The sequence below is a fragment of the Bos mutus genome, chromosome 18 (genome assembly GCF_027580195.1).
Source record: "Bos mutus isolate GX-2022 chromosome 18, NWIPB_WYAK_1.1, whole genome shotgun sequence".
Classification (NCBI taxonomy): domain Eukaryota; kingdom Metazoa; phylum Chordata; class Mammalia; order Artiodactyla; family Bovidae; genus Bos; species Bos mutus.
The window spans coordinates 25980915-26005236 of NC_091634.1; positions in this window are offsets into that span (position 1 = coordinate 25980915).

The window sequence follows — 24322 nt, forward strand, 5'->3', positions numbered from 1 at the left end:
CAGGACCCACTCCATCAAGCCCTGCATCAAGCAGTGATTGTATCTAAACAAACATTTGAAAACTCAGTGGTTAACTCCACCTCCCATCCTTTCACAGAGATACTTAGACAAAACAAAACAAAAACGCTTAAATGGATAGTTTTCATGGTCATGCTTTGCAATACCATAGAGACGCAGATTTTCAATGACTAAAAGTACAGATTCACCAGTAAACAGTGTTTGCTCTGCTCTGATCACAAAAATACAGTTTGACCTTCCTAATAGTCAGGGTTACCAAAAATAATTCTCTGATCATTGTGTTTTTAGTAAATTACATGCACTGTCAAGTTCCAATGGTATTTCCTTTTCTGGTCATTGATATCTCATTTGCTTTCCCTTTTATCTGATATTTGAAATAGTCTCATTTTATATTTTAAAACCCACTCTATTACTAGAACATATTAGCACCCCCTTGGTGGCTCAGACTATAAAGAATATGCCTGCAATGCAGGAGATCCGGCTTCGATCCCTGGGTCGGGAAGATCCCCTGGAGAAGGAAATGGCAACCCACTCCAGTATTCTTGCTTGGAGAATTCCATGGACAGTGGAGCCTGGTGGGCTATAGTCTATGGGGTCGCAAAGAGGTGGACACAACTGAGTGACTAACACTTCTACCAGAACATACTTCTTCATAAAACCTTTTCTATGCACAACATGAAGTAAAACTTTAAGCATATAAAATTTGGAAATTTCCTTTCACTGGAAATTACAATAGAATCATGGGACAAAACATAAAGAAGACTTAATAGTTTGTAGAATTTCTTTACATTACTTCCCAATGGTTATATCATATTCCCTAGTTATTTGATTAAGATGTTCCCAGAAACCCAGATTCAACTACAAGGTTGTGTAGATTATGCAATAGAGTGGCAGTTCTTACACTGACGGTGTGTCCTTTAACCCCTCCTGGACCTCTTTAGGCACCGTAGTGAATAGCTGGATCTGCTCTCACTGAAAGAGGTTCAAATATCAACCACTGAAAAGGAATTAAATAAACTCACACAGAATAGAGGCATGTGTTGTCACAAGATCTTCAGAATTTTCGTCATTCTAATACAATTAAGGCTTTTAAAATAATTTTAGTCACGTGTATATTGTGAACCTGCTAAACAAACACAAAACCTGAAAGGAAAATTTCCAGAGCAATTCAAGAAACAGACAAAAAAAAAGTTTAGACCGCAAATTATCTTTGCCCCACCTTGGGAGCGCTCCTTCATAATAATGGAGAATTGATAGTGGTGGGAAATAGCAGTGACAGCATTTGTGCTGAAACTGTAACCGAATTCTTATTTGATGATGTTTATGCATCAATTTTCACCCCTAGAACATGTTCTAGCAAATATTCCTGAAGGCGAAATTTGTTTCGATAGTTTTGCCATGGAGTTTAGAATATTTTCACTTCTGACATCTTTCAAAGTGTACCTAAATCTCATAATCAGGCATCTCATTCACTTTGATGAAGTACTTTGGCATTTTATGAGTTGCTTGGTCTGGGTCAGAGTTTTCATTTGAAGACCCATGGAGACCAAAGTCTCTCAAGATTTAGAATGGTTGCAAGTCCTGAGATACAGTGCAATCAGTTTGAATCCAGAGGATTTAGCAGTGAGGAAAGAGGTAAATGCCAGAGGAATTCAAAGGGTGGATCAGGGAGGAGTAACTTAAATGGGAAAATAGAAATTCTTGAGCCCTTTAAACCAAGAAAGGAAGGAAGACATCTCTAGGTCATCCCATCCCAAGAATAGGCAGGTTAGACTTAGGCAAACTGCTCAAGTCCTTATTCACATTGGCCTTGATACTACCACCTATCTTTGCCATGGTGCTCTTTCCACATCTAATTATAATATATATTGAGTCTATCAGCCCCACCTTGGCTGTGATATTAGTTTGACCAAAAGTACAAATTATAAGTGGTTTTACAATCTCCTGTTACCCTCTCTCAATTCATGGAGTTTTAACCTGAGGTCCCTTGGTTTTCTTCAAGACATCTGTGATCTCCTTAAACTTGTATACAAAGTTTTCTAAGTGTGTGCCTACATATGTCTCTTTCTTTAGGATGAAAGTCTTTAACTTTCTATGTTTTTGGAAAAAGAAATATACTTAACCTGGAAAAAAAAATGAAAAACCATTCTTCTGTATGAATACTATCTATTCTTATGTCTTTCCACAAATGGGCCCTGGGAACTATGCTAAGTACAAGAAACATGAAGATTGTTACAAAGATGAATATGAGAAATATGTGTGTGTGCACGTGTGTGTGTGCTTAGTGGCTCACTCATGTCCCACTCTTTGCAACCCCATGGACTGTAGCCCACCAGGCTCCTCTGTCCATGGGGATTCTCCCGGCAAGAATACTGGAGTGGGTTGCCCTCCTCCAGGGGATCTTCCCAATTTAGGGATCGAACCAAGGTCTCCCTCACTGCAGGTGGATTCTTTACTGTCTGAGCCACCAGGGAAGCCCTATGAGAAATATACTCTCTGTCTAATGGAGGAGCTGACCTGTAAACAAGCTCACATTGTGACAGGTGCTAAGCTAGAATTCTGTACAGGTACCTAGAAATGATTTATCCTTTTACTTTCTTAGCTGATAGAGGGGAAGAGAAAGGAATGCCACCTGTCATTCTTTCTCCTCCCTCTACTATGCTCCACAGCTGATATCTCTTCACTCCAACCCTAATTTTGTAAAGTGGTTAAAAGAGGCTAGATCATTGCTGAGCAAAGTTCTAACATACCAATGTTTATATTGTGATGCATCAGAGCTATTTTGTGTTGATACAAGTATTCCAAGAAATACCTGGGCTTCACTGGACTTTGTCAGTAGATGGTCAAAGAAGCAGAGTATCTTTTTCTCAGCTTTGCTGAGGATTGTGACTAAATACTTAGGTTAAGGATGCACTGACAAAATAGTTGAATTGGTTATCCACATCTAAGCTCCAGAATTGAAGGGCTAAGCTGAAGTTATAAGATAAATTAGACTGCTTTGGAAATAACATATTCCACCTGCGAAACATGTCATTCAGCTGAATAAAGAAATGTGGACTGCTCCAGACATGGGGAAGTGACACAAAGGGATCTACCCACAGGTGTTAGGATCTAATTATAAAATATGAGGCTTAGAGAGAATATTCACTTATTTATTTATTCAGTTTCTCTACCTGCACAAATCCTACTTATCCTTCAAAGTTCAGCTCGGATATTAGTTCATCTGTGAATCCATCCTGAACCATTCCAAGCAATATTAATTTTTCTCCCCTCTGGGTTCCCATAGCATTTTGTTCAAACTGTAGTACAGCAATTAACACAGTGAATTACATTTTATGGGTCGGTCTCTAGTATATTGTGAACACTACTTGTATAGTCTCTAAGATCAAAATAGATAAAACACATCCTTGCCTTAAATAACTCATAATTGACTGTGAGCACATAATTTAGTACCAAGACAAAATGAAACAAACTCTCTAATAAGCCATTTATAGATATTTTAATAGGAAATTGATGCTGAGTACAGAGATGGATAGAATGAAAGGAGAAACAAAAGAAGAAAGAAAAGGACAGAGGCGAAAGGCCTTAAGTGTTATGCCAAACATTTTGTTCTTTATCCTATAGTACTGGGGAACCACTGAAGGTTTTTTGAGGAGGGAGATGACTTGCCCAGAGTTGTATTTTAAGAAAGTAACAGAGGCAGCAGTGTAGAGAGTAAATTGGCAGCTGAGAGGCTGGAAAGAGAACCCAGCCAAGACGAATGAGGCCTGAAAAAGAAGAGCCTGAAAAAAATGGAAGGAAGGCTTTGTGTACAAAGTATAAAAGTAGAATCAGAAGAACTCAAAAATGCTTAAAGGATGAGTGAGGGAGACAGAAAAGTCGGAGGATATTCAAGAAAAGCAGATAATGGGACAAAGGTTTGAAATATCCACATACAGTTTCTTCATCATTGCAGCGAAAGAGCTTAACCTATCACAAAAAATAATATTTAATGGAGATACAAACACCACTAAATCTGAACTACCCTCAAGAGACTTTACACTTTGTTATTCAGAGCAGCAAAAACTCTAACCAGAAAAGAAATTATCCTATATTTACTTCTTACCAATAGGAAATCCAAGTAAACACAATTTGCTGAAACTCAGTAAAGGAGTAAATTGGTAAGAAACAAATCTACATGAACTTGCATTTCCAATTTTCACTCTAAATGTACATCAGCATTAACACAGAAGCCTTTAAATGCTTCACCTTCAGAGTAGCTATGTTTGGCAGAATTTCAAGAATCCTAGGGCTTCCCTGGTGGCTTAGTGGTAAAGCATCCACCTGCCAGAGTGGAAGATCCAGGTTCGATTTCTGATCTGGGAGGATCCCACACGCCGCGGAGCAACTAAGCCCTTGCACCACAACTACTGAGCCTGTGCTCCACAAGAGAAGCCGCCGCAATGAGCAGCCCTTGCACCACAACTAGAGAGCAGAGAAAAAGAAGCCCCAGCACAGTCATAAAGGAATAAATAAAATTATTACTTAGAAAAAGAATTCTAAAGGCCAACAATTTTGAAAAAAGGGAAGTAAACAAAAAGGCTCGTAGAAATACAAAGCAACCACGATGTTTTTAAAGATCAGTTTGCAAACATTCCATTCGTGGAAGAGTTGGGTAATAATGGATTTAAGGTTTACTCTGTAAGGTCTGGACCAAGGCAAAACATTTAAAAGTCAGGTACAAAAGAAGGTGCGGGAACTCTGAACCGAGCCCTGCCTGCCTGAACTGGAGCCCTAAGGAACAAACAGATCATCTGCCCTTCATAGTTATCAAGTAAGTATCCTTTTGCGGGTGCAAGAAATAGGAAAAGGGGGGAAATTCAGAAAGAGAAAAACATGAGAAAAAAACCCATGGAGAGGTGATCCAGGAGATATCCCTCTAGAATAAAAAAGGAAGATTAATTTTTATTACTGCTCTTGAGCAGATTCACCCTAAGGTCCGAATCTGACTTTGTCTTCAGAGTTGGGGGCAATCTTTTGAGTTCAAATTGTTTCTAGATAGACTTGGTATTTTCTCTTCAGGGTTCACATATACATCAGTGGCCAAAAACTACCTAAGGAGCATGTGATCACATGATCCAAGGGAATATGGGACAGATCTGTATTTCTCATGGATGTCACATATGCCTATTTAAGTCTAGCAGAGGGTATTTGATGAAGTGGCAAATAAACTGAATTGGAACCAGGGATCCTCTAAGTTCTAGTTCTCAGCACATACTAAGCAGAGGATGTGGCCTTTTGGAATGCCTAGCAGGCAGTCACACTTCTCCTGAGTGGGGTGAGTTTCCTCCATGGAGGAGTTTTGGCTTGCCCGCTGGACTTAATCGTGGGTGGGGTCAGGCTGGAACAGCTGGCATCACCTTGCCGCACAGAGGAAAAGAGCCTGTCTGAGGTGGAGGGAATGGAGAAAGCATTGCCAAGAAGTGGAGACGGGGGCACAAAACACAAATCAAAAAAGTCATTTGAGTTTCTGGAGGAAGCCACACCTGACCTCAATGATTTGAATTGATGAATCCATTTTTAAAGGTTTTTTTTCCATGGGAGGTATGGCATTGGGTATTCAGTCACTTCAAAGAGAGAAAGTCTTAACTTGATATACTCTATCCAGGGTTATGGAACTTTCTTGGGCCTTTGTCTCCTCTCTGTGAAATAAGTCAGATGATTTATCAGGCAGGCGTTGTGTTTAGATGCTGGAACCATGCTGTGCAGGGCCACTCAAGACAGACGGGCCATGGTGGGGAGTTCTGACAAAACGTGGTCCACTGGAGAAGGGAATGGCAAACCACTCCAGTATCCTTGCCTCCAGAATCCCATGAACAGTGTGAAGAGGCAAAAAGAGAGGATACTGGAAGATGAGCCCCCCAGGTCAATAAGTGTCCAATATGCTTCTGGGGAAGAGCAGAGAAATTGCTCCACAAAGAATGAAGAGACTGGGCCAAAGCAGAAACAACCCTCAGTTGTGGATGTGTCTGGTAGTGAAAGTAAAGTCTGATGCTGTAAAGAACAATATTGCATAGGAACCTGGTATGTCAGGTCCATGAATCAAGGTAAATTGGACATGGTGAAGTAGGAGATGGCAAGAGTGAACATTGACCTCTTAGGAATTAATGAACTAAAATGGATGGGAACAGGAAAATTTAATTCAGATGACCATTATATCTACTGCTGTGGGCAAGGATACCTTAGAAGAAATGGAGTAGCCCTCATAGGCAACAAAAGAGTCTAAAATGCAGTACCTAGATGCAATCTTAAAAACGACAGAATTATCTCGGTTCACATCCAAGGCAAACCATTCAGTATCACAGTAATACAAGTCTATGCCCCAAGCACTGATGCTGAAGAAGCTGAACAGTTCTATGAAGACCTACAAGACCTTCTAGAACTAACACCCAAAAAAGATGTCCTTTTCATCACAGGGGGCTGGAATGCAAAAGGAAGTCAAGAGATACCTGGAGTGACAGGCAAGTTTGGCCCTGGAGTATAAAAGGAAGCAGGGCAAAGGTTAACAGAGTTTTGCCAAGGGAACTCACTGATCATAGCAAACACTCTCTTCCAAAAACACAAGAGATGACTTCTACACATGGACATCACAAAGTGGTCAATTCTGAAATCAGACTGAATATACTCTTTGTAGCCAAAGATGGAGAAGTTCTATACAGTCAGCAAAAACAAGACCTGGAGCTGACTGTGGCTCAGATCATGAGCTCCTCATTGCAAAATTCAGACCTACACTGAAGAAAGTAGGGAAAACCACTAGGTCATTCAGGTATGACTTATATCAAATCCCTTACAATTATACAGTGGAAGTGACAAATAGATTCAAGGGATCAGATCTGGTAGACAGAGTCCCTGAAGAACTATGGATGGGGGTTTGTAACACTGTACAGGAGGCAGTGACTAAAACAATCCCAAAGAAAAAGAAATGCAAGAAGGCAAAGTGGTTTTCTGAGGAGGCCTTACAGATAGCTGAGAAAAGAAGAGAAGTGAAAGGCAAAGGAGAAAAGATAAGATATACCCACCTGAATGCAGCGCTGCAGAGAATAACAAGGAGATAAGAAAGCCTTCTTAAGAGAACAATGCAAAGAAAGAGAGGAAAACAATTGAATGGGAAAGTCTAGAGATCTCTTCAACAAAATTGGAGATACCAAGGGAACATTTCGTGCAAAGATGGGCACAATAAAGAACAGAAATATCAAGAACCTAACAGAAACAGAAGAGATTAAGAAGAGATGATAAGAATACACAGAAGAACTACACAAAAAAGGCCTTAATGGCCTGGATAACCATCATGGTGTGGCCACTCACCTAGAGCCAGACATCCTGGAGTGTGAAGTCAAGTGGGCCTTAAGAAACATTACTACAAACAAAGTTAGTGGAGGTGATGGAATTCCAGCTGAGCTATTTCAAATCCTAAAAGATGATTCTGTTAAAGTGCTGCACTCAATATGCCAGCAAATTTGGAAAACTCAGCAATGGCCACTGGACTGGAAAAGGTCAGTTTTCATTCCAATTCCAAAGAAAGGCAATGACAAAGAATGTTCAGACTACCATACAACTGTGCTCATTTCACATGCTATCAAGGTAATGCTCAAAATCCTTCAAACTAGGCTTCAGTAGAACGTGAACCGAGAACTTCCAAATATAAAAGCTGGATTTAGAAAGGGCAGAGGAAACAGAGATCAATTGCCAACATTCATTGGATCATAGAGAAAGCAAGCCCGTTCCAGAAAAACATCTACTTCTGGTTCATTGACTATGCAAAACCCTTTGACTGTGTGTATGGAAAATTCTTCAAGAGAATTTGGTTCTCCAAACCACCTTACCTTTCTCCTGAGAAACCTGTATGCAGGTCAAGAAGCTAAAGGCAGAACCTGATACGGAACAATGGACTGGTTCAAAACTAGGAAAACAGTACATCAAGGCTGTATACGGTCACCCTGCTTATTTAACTTCTATGCAGGGTACATCATGCGAAATGCCAGGCTGGATGAATCACAAGCTGGAATCAAGATTGCTGGGAGAAATATCAACAACCTCAGATATGCAGATGATACCATTCTAATGGCAGAAAGTGAAGAGAAACTGAAGAGCCTCTTGAGGAGGGTAAAAGAGGAGAGTGAAAAAGCTGGCTTAAAACTCAACATTCATAAAACTAAGATTATGGCAGCTGGTCCCATCACTTCACAGCAAATAGATGGGGAAAAGTGGGAACAGTGACAGATTTTTTTCTTGGGCTCCAAAATCACTGCAGACAGTGACTGCAGCCATGAAATTAAAAGATGCTTGCTTCTTGGAAGAAAAGCTATTGACAAACCTAGACAGCAGATTTAGCAAAGACCTGACTTTGCCAACAAATGTCCATATAGTCAAAGCTATGGTTTTTCCAGTAGTCATGTACAGATGTGAGAGCTGTACCATAAAGAAGGCTGAGTCCCAAAGAACTGATGCTTTTGAATTGTGGTGCTGGAGAAGACTCTCGAGAGTCCTTTGGACAGCAAGGAGATCAAACCAATCAATCCTAATGGAAAGACCATGCATATTCATTGGAAGGACTGATGCTGAAGCTGAAGCTCCAATACTTTGGTCACCTGATGTGAAAAACTGACTGGTTGGGAAAATCCCTGATGCTGGGAAAGACTGAAGTCAGGAGAAGAGGGTGACAGAGGATGAGATGGTTGGATGGCATTATCAACTCAAATGGACATGAGTTTGAGCAAACTCCAAGAGACAGTGAATGACAGGGAAGCCTGGTGTGCTGCAGTCCATGGGGTTGCAAAGAGTCAGACGTGACTTAGTAATTGAACAACAACATACCCAGTGGCTCACAGACTTTATTTTTCTCATGCAATGAGTCTGGATTAGGCAATCCGGTACTAGTCTTGAAGTCCTGCAATGCCATCAGGCACACAGGCTTTCCCCTCTGCCAGAGTTTGAGATTTGGGCCCTTGTTCATATGTTTGCAAGATGACTGTCACCTCTAGGCATCCTGTCTGCATTCTAGGTGAAAGGCAAATGGAAAGATGAAGGATAAAAAGAGCAATTCTGATCCCTGGAACACCCACACAGTGGCTTCTACTTATATATCATTGGCCAGGATGGTGTCAAATGATCAACTCAGCTCAAAGAAGCCTGGGAACTGTGTAGGTACACTAGATGGCTACGCTGATGCTCTGAATTCAATTGCAGGTCAGTTGGCAAGGAAGAGGGGGAGAACTGATGTTGGGTAGACAATCACAAACGACCGCAGCACCTTCCACAGACTTTATAATAACAAAGGTAACCTCCCTCTCTGAAATTCTGAAATTCTAATCTATTTCATTTTGCCTGTTTCTTTCCTTTTTCTTTTCTGGCTGTGCCTCGAAGCTTGTGCAATCTTAGTTCCCATCAACCAGGGATTAAACCCATAGGCTTGGCAGTGAACGTGCAGAGTTCTAACCACTGGACCACCAGGGGATTCCCCCTAATCTTTTCTTAATGAAAAAGAAGTAAATATTTTGTGGAAAGGGAGCACATGTGAGTGATCAGATTAATAGTCAGAAACCCTTTACGTTTACTTTCTCTTTTGTGAAACTTCCTTCAACTTTTTAATTTCAGTCTTCAGGAAGCCTGTTCCCACTCAACTCCACTATTCTGATGTCTCCTTTAATTGAACCAAGTTCTCTAGTTTTTCCTCCTAGTTTCCGGTACGTACTTCTCAAATGACTTAGAGTCTCATCTTTTCTCTCTCCAACTAAATTGTAAACTTATAAAGAACACAGCCCAACACTTAGCACAAAGCAGGATGTGTAGAGAGCAATCGATAATGGCTGAGCAATGGCTGGATAAATGAATAACTGAAATCTGAATTTGTATTTCTTTTCTCTCCTCAGAACTCCTGTTCTCAATGCATGCTTGTTAACTGACTATATCTCAGAGTCATTACCAAGGCAATTTGTATCCAGGGAAGCCAGCTTTAGAAAGTCTTTGGTTTTCTACCTTTAAGTGTCTCTGGCACTGTACATTCAGGTCAGCCCCACGAGTCAGCAATCTGATGACCTCCCTTCACTTAAGTGTTTCACCTGTATCTTTACCTTCGCCTCCTCCCACCAGCCTTGCAACTTGCAGGATCTTTGTTCCCTGACCAGGGATCAAATCTCGGCCCACGCAGTAAAAGCACAGAGTCCTAACCACTAGAGCACCAGGAAATTCCCTAGACTCTTACCATTTTAACAGATTTGAAGGTCTTACCTTGAAGAAATTCTTATATCTAAACTAAATTCTGTACATAGCCATTTCCTTCCCCTTCACTCTTAAAGTTGACAGAATGTAGCAGTAAATCACATGTTCACTAATGCTTTATAAAGGCCTGAGTAGGGTTTTTTTCATTTAAAAAAAGTTACATGGAGGTTTTATACAGCAAAAACAATATGTGTTCATTGTAAAAAAAATAGCAGAAAATATAAATAATAATTAACAATTAGTCAAAAACTAAACCACAACCAAGAGAAGATCAAATTTTTTATGTATATTTGCATCATATATACAAGAATTGACTGCTCCATGTATACTGTTATCCTGCCTTCTTGACACAACTGTGGACATCAGTACACATCAATAAATATTCTTAATAATGTGTGATGGCAGAGAAGTACTTAACTGCAGAATCTATCTTAATTAGCCAATCATCTACTTCTGTCATTTAGTTTGCTTCCTTTTTTTGAAAACCTTTGTAAATATGGAACACTTACTCTATGAACTTTTATTGTTATTGTTCAGTAAAAGTGTCTCTATACTATAATCACTGCAGATGGTGACTGCAGCCATGAAATTAAAAGACGCTTACTCCTTGGAAGGAAAGTTATGACCAACCTAGATAGCATATTCAAAAGCAGAGACATTACTTTGCCATCAAAGGTTCGTCTAGTCAAGGCTATGGTTTTTCCTGTGGTCATGTATGGATGTGAGAGTTGGACTGTGAAGAAGGCTGAGCGCTGAAGAATTGATGCTTCTGAACTGTGGTGTTGGAGAAGACTCTTGAGAGTCCCTTGGACTGCAAGGAGATCAGTCCTGGGTGTTCTTTGGAAGGAATGATGCTAAAGCTGAAACTCCAGTACTTTGGCCACCTCATGCGAAGAGTTGACTCACTGGAAAAGACTCTGATGCTGGGAGGGGTTGGGGGCAGGAGGAGAAGGGGACGACAGAGAATGAGATGGTTGGATGGCATCACCAACTCGATGGACGTGAATCTGAGTGAACTCCGGGAGTTGGTGATGGACAGGGAGGCCTGGTGTGCTGCGATTCATGGGGTCGCAAAGAGTCGGACATGACTGAGCGACTGAACTGAACTGAATACTATAATCTTGAGTGCAAAAAACAAGACTATATGGACAAAGGCTGAAAGATAGTAGGCAACAATAAGAATGAACTGAGATGAACATCCTTGTAGCTAATCTGTGTTTATAGCCTTATCTTAACTATTTTCCTTGGATATATATCCCTCCATAAGCTTTACCTTGATGAGCAGTAAGGGAAAAAATGTATGAAATGAGAGAATGAAGCAAGTCCATAGTAGTTTTTCCCCATTATTTTGGGACATAAAATGCATTTGGCTTGCAGGTTCCAGGGCTTACTCAGCATATCATAATGCAATGATTTTAAAATATTTTCCTGTGGCTCAACACCTGGAAATCTGAGCTCTCTGCAAAACACTGCAGAAATGCTGATGGGGAAACTTAAAATCACAAGACACATAACTTCATGCTACATCAGAAGCCATCTACTCCAGCATCTTGTACAGACAAGCAAGAGGTATCCATTTAAGAAAAACACATAAGAGAAAATGGCTGGCATTATCTGATTTGGTGGAGCTCAAAAACTATTAGTGCAGATGGGAAAGCAGAATAGTTTGAGTCTCTACTCTGCCACTTAGTAAATACATAAATCTCTTAATCACTCTGAAGCCTCAATCTTTTCTTCTGCAAAATGGGCTTATAATAGTACCTTTGCCATTCACAGAGTTATTTTAGGGGAAAAAATGAGCTAAGTTGTGAGAAACTGCTTTGTGAAGTATAATACTGTAACACAAATGTTACTGGTAATGGCTATTATAATTAATGAAGTGTTGAAAAATTCAGACATTCCTAGAACTGAGTTTGTCACAAAGATTGGACAGCATAAATACAATCCTAAATATAAGAATTTAATGATTTGAGAGTACTCTATATCAAAACTGTCATCAAATAAATATAGAAACAAATACTTAAATCAGCCTTTAAAAGATGAGGTTAAAAATTCCCCTTCAGTTCTAAAAGTTCTTTTATTCTGTGACTCAAGTGGGAAGGAACATTTATTCTATGAACTTCTATTGTTATTGTTCAGTAACAGTGTCTCTATGCTATAATCGTAAGTGCAAAAAAAACAAGAGTATATGGACAAGGGCTGAAAGATAGTAGGCAACAATAAGAATATTTGCACCTAGATGGCAGCTTTACAGATTTTTCTTTTTAAAATTCCCCTTGATCATATTACATCATTTCAAATAAAATTTTAAATGTATAAAGAATAAAGTCTTTCCTCTTTGTCTTATCTTTTTCTTTTCTATTTCTTAAAGTTTATAATCACATGGGCAAATTGATTTAAAGAAATGAGAAATGTATCTCAAGTTAACAGTTCTTAGAGTTCTATGTCCTTTAATCAGCTTATTCTTATCCAACTTACAAAATACTTATAATTAGGCAGAAAACATATCTCTACTCTATGTTCTAGAATAATAAAATCAATCTTCCTACCCTGGTTTGAAACAAGTCACAAGATAAATAAATGTTATAGGTGAGACAGAAAGAATATTTTAAAGGAGACAAACTTATGGTCATCTCAATCAATGTAAAAAAAAACCACTGTGTCATATTTAGTACTCAGTCATGGTACAAAAAAGAAAAAAAGCAGCAAACAACAACAATAAAAACTCCAAGCAAACCAGGAATAAAAAGGAATTTCTTTTATCCAATAGATGTTTAATTAAGATAAGTTTACCTGCAAATGACAAAACAAAAACAGTGGGTGAAACAAGAATTTATTTCTTACTCATGTGAATATGGGCAATTCTGGCTAGCATGACAGCTCCATGATAATCAGAAGATCAGCTATCAAGAAGGTAAACCTGGGAATTCCCTGGTGGTCCAGTGTCTAAGACTCCGAGTTTCTACTGTGGAGGGGGTGGTTTGATCCCTGGTTGGGGAGCTAAGATCTTGCATGCCTCCCAGCCAAAAAATCAGTTAATTAATTTTAAAAGCTCACATACTTTAAAGAAAAAAGAGAAAAAGGTGAAGCTATCAAGAGAAAGGAGGAGGAAAGGGAAAGAAGAGAGCATCCCCCCTTCCCTTTAAGGATATGGACCACCTTGATCATACATGCTTGGCTGAAGCTTAGAGAGAACCATATCTTCTAACTGCAAGGGAGGCTGAGAAATATAGTATGCATTTTGTGTAGCTATTTGATCAGCTAAAAATCTGGGGTCCTATCACTGTAAGAAGAATAAAACAGATAATGAGAGATAACTATATACCAAAAATCTACAGCAAATTTACAGCAAACACCATGGTTAGTGCTGAAAAATTACAAACATTTCATTAAAATAAGAAACAAGACAGGCTTTCCTCTCTGTGCTACTATTCAACATTGTTCTAAAAGTCCTAACCAATGAAATAAGAAAAAAATAAGAGGAATAAAGATTCAAAAATAATACAGAAAAATCTTTGCTATTTGCAGTTGAAATGGTTTTTTATGTAGGAAGTCCAAGAAAAACATTCAAAGAGTTCAGCAACTTGCTAGTAAAAACAACATCCAAGAATCAAAAGCTTTGGTAATGACAAAAAATACAATAAGAGCAACGAAAACTATGAGATATCCATGAAAAAACAGACAAAAGATGGACAAGATCTTTAAGGAGAAATTTACAAAATATTATTGAAGGATATAAAAAATGACTTAGGTAAACAGAGACTATACTTTGTTGGTGAATAGAAGGACTCAAAATTAGCCTGTAAATTCATTAGTTTATAATGTCAGTCTAGAAATTCATCATAATAATCAAAATTCCAAAAGGACATTTTATGGCTCTTGATAAACTGATCTTAAATTTCACATGAAAGAACATAATGCCCAAAATAGCCAAGATAATTTTGAGGGGAAAAAATATGGAGGAGGGAACTCGACTTACCAGATAAGAAAAACTTATCATAAAGCCATATTTAAAAAAAACAATTTGAGACTGGTTTAAGGATAGACAAACAGATTAAAGGGACAAAGGCCCAGAAACAGCTGAAATACATATGGAAACTTGGCATAAAATAGAAATCACATTATAAATCAGTGGTAAAAGATTAAAAACTCAATAAATGATGCTGGAACAATTAGCTACTTACACAAAAAACAAAATAAATTTGTTTCCTACATTATACTAGATAAAAAGAAATTCCAAGGGAATTTAAAAGTTTTAAGGTAAAAAAGTAACTTGCAAAAATTGTTAGAAGAGAACAAGTAATACCTTTGTGACATCAAAATAGGGAAAGATTTTCTACACAAGACTCAAAAGTACAAAAATAAACAAAAGCATCTGATGCTATTAACATTTTAAATATCTGCCCTGACCATAATATACCATAGAATGTATCAAAGGATGTTTACCAACTGAAGATATTTACAACTCAACACAACAAAAAATTAATAGATGACCCAATAAAAGATTAATACACTGAATATATATAAACTCCAGCAAATCATTTAAAGAAAACAAATGTGTGTGTGTTAATCAGTGTCACACATTCAGTCGTGTCCGACTCTTTGCAACCCCATGAACTGTAACTCATCAGGGTTCTCTGTCCATGGAATAGCACATTTTAAAAGATAGCCAAAGGATGTAAACAAGAAATTCATCAAAGAGAATACTGGATAGTCAATAAATATATGAGAAGATGCTCAACTTTACCAGTAACAAGAGGAATGAAAATTAAAATAACAATTAAATACCTTTAGGAGTACAAAAAATTAATAGACATTACATTCTGAAATGGCTTTAGATTTATAGAAAATCTGAGAAAACAGCATTTCCGTGTACCTCATGACCAGGTTCCCTGTATGTTGATATGTGTGATACATTTGTTACAATTAATGACACATCATTATTCATTAAAGTCCCAGATTTTCTTAGTTTACCTAACACTCTTTTTGTATTCCAGGATCTCTCATCCAGGACCTTTACATGTGGTCCTCTTGTCTCCTTAGAATTCTCTTGGCTGTGACATTTTCTCAGACTTCCCTTGTTTTTGATAACCTTGACAGTTTTGAGGAATACTGCACAGATATACCAGAGAAGGCAATGGCAACCCACTCCAGTACTCTTGCCTGGAAAATCCCATGGACAGAGGAGCCTGGTAGGTTGCCGTCCATGGGGTCACTCACTTTCACTTTTCACTTTCATGCATTGGAGAAGGAAATGGCAACCCACTCCAGTGTTCTTGCCTGGAGAATCCCAGGGAAGGGGGAGCCTGGTGGGCTGCCGTCTATGGGGTCGCACAGAGTCGGACATGATTGAAGTGACTCAGCAGTAGCAGCAGCACAGATATACTGTGGGATACTCCTCTATTCGAATTTGTCTGATATTATTCGTGTGATTATACTGAGGCAATGAATTTCTTAAAGGAAGACCACGGAGTTAAAATGCCACTTTCATCACATCATATCAAGCGTACATACAATCAACATGATTTATGATGTCGATCTTACACACCTGGCTAAAGAGTAGAAACATTTAGGGACCTTAAAATTCAAAATATAATCAGACAAAAAGTAAATGAGAACTTTCATACACTGCGGATCCTAGTGGAAATATAAATTGACAAAACATAAACAAATGAACAAATCCCTAAGTTTGTGTAGAAATTTGGCAACAATGTTTGGAAAGTAGGACATCTCTATACTCTTGACTTAGCAGTTTCCCTTCTAGATCTGATAAACTTTCACTCATGTATCAGTTCAGTTCAGTTCAATCACTCAGTTGTGTCCGACTCTTTGTGACCCTGTGAATCGCAGCACGCCAGGCCTTCTTGTCCATCATCAACTCCTGGAGTTCACTCAGACTCACATCCATTAAGTCGGTGATGCCATCCAGCCATCTTATCCTCTGTCGTCCCCTTCTCCTCCTGCCCCCCAACCCCTCCCAGCATCAGAGTCTTTTCCAATGAGTCAACTCTTCGCATGAGGTGGCCAAAGTACTGGAGTTTCAGCTTTAGCATCATTCCTTCCAAAGAACACCCAGGACTGATCTCCTTTAGAATGGACTGGTTGGATCTCCTTGCAGTCCAAGGGACTCTCAAGAGTCTTCTCCAACACCACAGTTCAAAAGTATCAATTCTTCAGCGCTCAGCTTTCTTCACAGTCCAACTCTCACATCCATACATGACCACTGGAAAAACCACAGCCTTGACTAGACGGATCTTTGTTGGCAAAGTAATGTCTCTGCTTTTGAATATGCTATCTAGGTTGCACTCATGTACATAAACATGCAATAACATGCTTATTGCAATATTATTTGTAATATTAAAAAAACTAGAAAGTGATAATAGATGTCATCATTTAAGACCCTGGATCCACTGGTGCTGAAGCCTGACCAGCTCTCTCCTGCAGCCCAGAGTTTTTCACTTTTACAGCCAAATAAAAGTCCATCCTAAGCCTGTTTGAAATGATTTTTCTGTCACTTGCAAGCTTGTTGAGACCTAACCGATACACCTAAATATTATTGTCAAGTACATCTAAATCCATGCCTAGTTTTTTTTTTAAAAAAAAAAAGGCAAAAGGCAACAGCTATTAAGCCAAGCCTAAATGCCTAGACTCTAGACCCTAAGAGGATAATTAAACTACAATAACCAACATCTCTTGGGTTTACAGTGTATAAACTATTCCAGACAGGTCTTGCTCAAAGTGCAAAATCAATAAATGAAAGACATGAAATAAAAATAATACTTGAAATTGAAGAAAATATTTTTATGAAGTGATGTCTTACAAAGTTTGACATTCATGTAATCAAAGTGAAATCTTTCTTTTTGTTTAAAATAGGAAATATTTCAAATGTGCAGGAAATAGATGCCATATATCCATCACCCAGATTTAACAAATTCAACTTTTCCCTATATTTCTTCATAATTTTTAGAAAGACAGGAGACATTATACATAATGTAGAAGTCTTTCTCATCCTTTTTTACCTTTTTCTACTCCTACAGTAGCCAGTATTCTGAAGTTGGAGTGGGTCATCCCATGCTTGGTTATGTACTTTTACTACATATATTTATCTCATTGTTTAAATTTGCTTATTATTGAGTTTGAGCATCTTTTCAGATATTTACTGACTAATAAATGTCCTCTTCTGTTTATTCCTTTGTCACTTTTTTTTTTCATTCGGGTGGCATGTCTTTCGTTATAGTCTTTCATATATTCTGGATACAAACTTGTTGTTGGTTATGTGTGTTGCAAACATCTCCTCCTCCCTATCCATAGCTGGTCTTTGCTTTGGTTTATGGTGTCTCAAGAACATCTGAATGACCTCAGACTTGAAAGCCAAGTCTTGGGTAAGGTGGGTCTCCATCCATTAGAGATTTGCTTCTAGGTCACAAAACTCTGTCCAATGTGTGAATGGACAACTGCCTCTAAAATAACTAAATAAAGCTGTTTGTTACAGGATCAATAATCTGTAAGGCTCTCAGAACTTTCTGAGAATCTGAGAATTAGTACATGGTTGTCAACACATATTCTAATTTATGCCAGTATTCTTTTATCACAGAGTTTTTGGAGTAGCCAGCTAAACTTCCTTGAGTGAATTAAGTTTTCTTCAGTGGACACAAAAAGAAGGCCCCCAATTCAGATGCTTCTATGTAATATGAGGGAGTCATATCTTAAACTAATACTCAAAATGTGTTCCACACAGGACATTACTTTTTTGGGATGTTTATAGATGTAAATGGAACAAGAGAGTTTTGTGATCAAATACGTGGGAAATGTTGGGTTAAAATTCTTTTTATTTTGGACTTTTTTTTTTTTTTAACTTCTTCACTTTTGATATCTTACTGTGCACTGTGAATCAAGGGCTAGCTAGAACAGACAGGGTTTCCCAAACTCTTTTGACCACAGAACATTTTTTCCATGGATTTATTTTCAGCCATTAAGATTGATTAAGCAGGATCAAGCTTTCTTTTTAAAGGATAAGAAGATAGCAATAATAAGAATAGAATGAACTAATGCCATCTGCAGCAACATGGACGGACCTGGAGATTGTCATACTGAATGAACTAAACTCAGATAAAGACAAATATCATATGATATTGCTTGTATGTGGAATCTTAAAAAAGGGTCCAAATGAACTTACATGCAAAACAGAAACAAGAGTTACAGCTGTAGAAAACAGACTTATGGTTACCAGGGGGCAAGAAGGGAAGAGGGATAAACTGGAAGGTTGGAATTAACATACACACTGCTATGTATAAAACAGGTGGTTTTCTCACTAGTAAGCGAGAACCTACTATATAGCATAGGGAACTCTACTCAAATACTCCATAATGTTTATATGGGAAAAGAATCCAAAAAAGAGTGGATATCTGTATATGTATAACTGATTCACTAAGTTGTACATCTGAAACTAATGCAACATTGTAAATCAATCATATTCCAACTGTAAAATGTTTTCATCGTAAAGAGTAAAGAGATAATAATAACAGCTGTCAGTTCCTTAGTGTTTGCAACATTGGAGGTCCCACGCAAGGCACATTATTATCTCATGTCCTTGTCACAACAACCTAGAGATACATATTATTATGACCTGTGTTATATGAGAAAAGTGAGGTTCAAAGGGGTCAGGTATGTGGCTGAAGGTCACATAGGAGTTGGAATGGAACCTCATTCAATAGCTGGAGGGCTCTCAGTGCTGGGGAGAAACAGCAGGGAGCACGTGTGCCAGGCTCAGGGTGAGTTCTCGATATTCCTATTATTGTTAACTCTCATCAGTGATCTACTCTGAGGCAGGTACTATTATTGTGTCCATTTTGCAAATGAGGGAACTAAGGTTTTATTCTCCTATCCTGCTCAGGATTCCCACGCCTCAAGGTGCATGTTAAGATGCAGAACAATGGTTATAGTACCAGTACTGATACCTCAAAGCAACACTATATGTCACCAATTTTTATGACCTATAAATAGGAATACATGAAAAAAACTACTCAGAAGAATACCATATATTGTTCATATAAAATTTATGTGTATATTCCTGTATGTATACACACACATATTCAAAAATAAACTGGAAGGGAAAATCCCAACCTCATGATACGGGATGGTGGTTAAATCAGCCTTTAGCTTTATCTTCAGTGTTTCTTTTTTCTTTAAACAAACAAACAAAGATTGATAGCAAACATTAAAAAATGTTAATGGTTATTCCTGAGTCAGCTGTGAGAACATACGTCTGGTTTTTATTTTGTTACTCTGCATTTTTCCATGTTTTTGAAATGTCTCAAAATATAAGAGAATTTATAAAGCAAAATGGGAAGGAACTACACCAAAATAGTAATAGTGATCATCCTTTCATTCTTCCTTCTGCTTTTCTATCATAATTTCCAAACTTTTGTAATAAGCACATCTATACTGGGAGGGAAATTACCACATCATTTTTGTCTTGTCCTAAAGTTTTATTTCTAGCAGACATGATCCTAATATCTGGAGGTAATTTCAGTATACAATCAACACTGAGCTATCATCTTATGCATTTTTATATACATTTTTATTAATATAATCCCAAGGACTGAGTAGCTACAATTAAATAGGAAAAGCCCATACTGTGTTAATACTATTCCTAACTCAGATCAGTAGGTGAAAGCCCTCTCAATGAGCTTGGAGTCATGAGGACATGAGTCATGGACATGATGTCAATGTCTATTAAATCTTTAATTTCTAAAGAATATAATATATATTTGCCTGCACATGTGGGTATTCTGATATCCTGAATTGCGGTTACTGCCCGGAGACAATGGACACATTCAAGATAAATACAAGTGAGGCATTTATTGGAATTAGATAGGGTTCCCTTACAAACTGTTTTATCATTCACTGCATTGATATTAACAGTTGGGTAACAGGAGGTGTAAGCGGGTAAAATGACCCTAAATCACAATCATGTGGCGGAAGTTAGGAAAACTGTTCATAGCATGGAAACCTTTTTACTTTTGTAACGATCTGAGCAAGCAGAGCTTGCGTTTCCAAGTCTACTGACAGATTTATTTTAATGTAATTGAATAATTGGAGTTTTCCACTGTCAGAAACTTTTATCCACTTTATTACTTAGAGGATTAAAAGAAAATCTGATCTGGTGTTTTATGGAGTTTTCACTTCCCAGGGACCTAGAGAGGGAACAACGGGGGAACACATGACCCTGGATATTATCTGTTTCCACTGCATCTGACTGAGCACAGTATATATGATATCACTGCCAAGAATTTAGAGTCAGCCTCTCCCCTCTATTGTCTTAGGATGATTGTGTTTTACGAGCTCGCGGAAAGAAACCTTAGAAATCGCTGAAACCCTCTCATTTTACAGATGAAGAAATCAGGGCATAATTTTGGCAGGAACCAGTGAAATTAAAATTAGGTATTCTCTGTATCAGGCTTCCCTAGTGGATCAACGGTAAAGAATCTGCCTGCAATGCAGGAGATCTGGGTTCAACCCCTGGGTTGGGAAGATCCCCTGGAGGAGGGCAAAGCAACTCACTTCAGTATTCTTGCCTAGAGAATCCCACGGACAAAGGAGACTGGCGGGCTGAAGTCCATAGGGTAGCACAGAGTCAGACACGACTGAAGTCACTGAGCAGCAATATTAGCATTTTCTATACCTCAGCAATTCTACTCTTGAGAGCAACCAAGGAGATGTTGATTGCAGTACTGTTTGTAACAAAATGAAAATAAAAAGCTAGAAACAATTAAATATTTCATCAGTAGGAGAACGTAACACAGAAGCAGTATTGTAATAAATTCAAAACAGACTTTAAAAATGGTCCACATTAAAAAAAAGAAAAAAAAACTTAAAAAAATAAAAAGACTAAACTAGCTGGTTAAAAAAAAAAAAAAAAAAATGGAGCCCGGCTATAGGCACTGTCCTCCTCACAAGAGGTCTGGAGGTCATAAATAGTAAAGCAAAATGAGAATCCAGGATTTACCATGTTTTATATTCCTCTAAGAATTTGAACAGAATCTCTCTCTCTCTCTCAGAATTTGAACAAGGCTCCCTCCATTTAGAGCCTTGACAACAAAAATTTTTGACAACAAAAATACAACTGAGTAGAGAGAAATGGAAAAGACCTGTTAGATCACCAAATATCTCCATCCCCAGTGACTACGGGAATTGGGAGTCCCTGGTTGGAAGATGTGATCAGATCTTTGTTCTTTTTCTTAATGAGGCCAAAAGGGACTCCTTGGAGCCAAGGCATCTATTTGAACATGTTGACAACTGTGTTTTGAAAGCACCTTTGCATCCCACTTTAACTTCCTAATTTTTTTCTCCCCTGAAAGAGAGTGGTACCTTGGACTTAAGAGAGGGAGCTTAATGATCTTTTGCCCTACCCATTGACATTATACATGAGAAAACCAAGGCCCAGAGAGGGGAAGCATCTGACTCACAGTTGCACAGCTATTTATGACACAGGCATTCTCAATCCTCTTGATCTCTTCTTTCACCTATATTTGGGTGAAATATATATACACAGACACACACACACACACACACACACACACACGAGAAATGTATGGAAATATATATATACATTCCCAAATATAGGGGAACATATAGATACATAAAGTCAAAAGTGACACAGCTAAATGCAATGAGGGTCTGAGAGATCCTGGAACAGGAAAGGGACACTAGAGGAGAACTAGTGGAGTCCAAATAAAGTCTGAAGATTAACAGTAGTAATTTACCATATTGGTTTCTTTGTTTTGACAAATATTCCAAACACCCAAAGATGTTTACAGTAGAGGAAAGCAGATAAGGAGCATAAAGATTCTCAGCACTATTTCTGCATGTTTTCTGTAAATCTTAAATAATTCCCCAATAATATTATTTTTAAAGGTGCATTAAAACGAGTTCAAACAAAACAGAAATGTTCAAATACAAACCAAAAGGAGACCTTGTAGAGTCTTCTACACTGTTGGTAGGAATGTAAGTTGGTGTAGCCACTATGAAAAACAGTGTGGAGTTTCCTCAGGAAAAAAATAGAATTACCACACAATCTGGCAATCTCATTTGTAGGAAAATACCCAGACAAAACCAGCATTTAAAGATACATGCAGCCCTCTGTTCATAGCACCACTATTCACAATAGCCAAGACATGGAAACAACCTGTCCTTTGACAAATGAGTGGATTAAGAAGATGTGGTACATTTATACAAAGGAATACTACTCAGCCATTAAAAAGAATCCAATAATGCCATTTGCAGCAACATGGATGTAACTAGGTATTATCATATTAAATAAAGTCAGTCAGACAGAAAAAGACTAATACCATATGATATCCCTTAGATGGCAAATCTAAAATATGACACAAATGAATACTTGTGAAACAAACAATCACGGACATAGAGAACAGGCTTGTGGTTGCCGAGGTGGGGGGGCTTGGGGGAGGGATGGAGTAGGAAGTTGGGGTAAGCTTTTATATACAGACTGGATAAACAACAAGGTCCTACTGTGCAGCACAGAGAACTATACTCAATATCCTATGATAAGCCATAATGGAAGAGAATTTTTTTTTAAAAGAATGTGTGTGTGTGTATATATATATATATATATAAACTGAATCACTTTGTTGCACGGTAGAAATTAACATAACATTGAAGATCAACTATATTTCAATTAAAAATATAATATGTACACCAAAATAGGCCTTGTAATTCTGCCCTTAAATTCTAACCACTTCTAATAGCTCCTTGTGTCTCTTTCCAGGCATTTTCTTTTATGTTTATTCAAAGAGTCGGAGACGACTGAGTGAGTGAACTGAACTGAAACACACACATACAGTATTTAAATTCTATCTCATTTAAGCCTTCAAACAACCATATGAAATCACAGTCAAATGAAGAAACTGAGGCTCAGGAGGTTAAGTAACTGGGTCAGGGTCGCAATCAGACACTTCAGTTGCTCAGTCGTGTCCAACTCTTTGTGACCCCATGGACTGCAGCACACCAGGCTTCCCTGTCCATCACCAACTCCTGGGGCTTGCTCAAACCCATGTCCATTGTGTCAGTGATGCCATCCAACCATCTCATTCTCCGTCGTCCCCTTCTCCAGCCTTCAATATTTCCCAGCATCAGGGTCTTTTCCAATAAAGTCAGTTCTTCGCATCAGGTGGCCAAAGTATTGGAGCTTCAGCATCAGTCCTTCCAATGAATATTCAAGACTGATTTCCTCTAGGATTGACTAGTTTGATCTCCTTGGAGTCCAAGGGACTCTCAAGAGTCTTCTCCAACAGCTAGTAAATATCCGGGACTAGATTCAAAGTAGATTCTACCTAACTCCAAACCCATGCTGTTCCCAGGGTCCATGAGGCTGTGCAGTGCATAAGGGGAGCCCCACTATATACTCCATCAGTCATGCACTCTGGCAAGGGCTGTATCTGACTGTGGGGCGGAGGCCTCGTTTCCTTGACATGAAGGCTTATCTTCCTCTCTCCTATGCAAGGGGGATGGTGATGCTGGCCACAGCCATGATTTTTACAGAAAATAATGAGTGTAATTTTCAATGTGTTTTGCGTTGCCAGTAGTGAAGCGTACAAAGAGGGGCGTATCCTGTAAATATCAGGAAACACAGGGGCATGGCATTTCATAACAGGTTAATAGCCAGCCCATATTCTGCCCATCATAGGCTCACGTTTTGGGTCCTCCAATATTAACCAGTAGCAAAAGATTCAAAACACAAAATAGGTTCAGCTCTCTTCCCCAAAGCAGTGTGCTATGCCTGCCAGGAATGGAATTTTCACACATTTAAGGTCAAAGTGAAATTTCTGGGAGGGATCTCAGTGAAATCATAAAGCCAGTCACCACGTGCAGGGCCTCTGAATAGGAGGAAATCGGAACAACAATATGCTGAGTTTTTCAGCACTCGCCTGTGGGCAGTTCCTGAGCCCTGTGTGACCTTCCCAACAGCAGAATCACCTTTGGTTACATTATCAGAGCAGCATTCTGTAAAATTCACTGCCAAAACAAT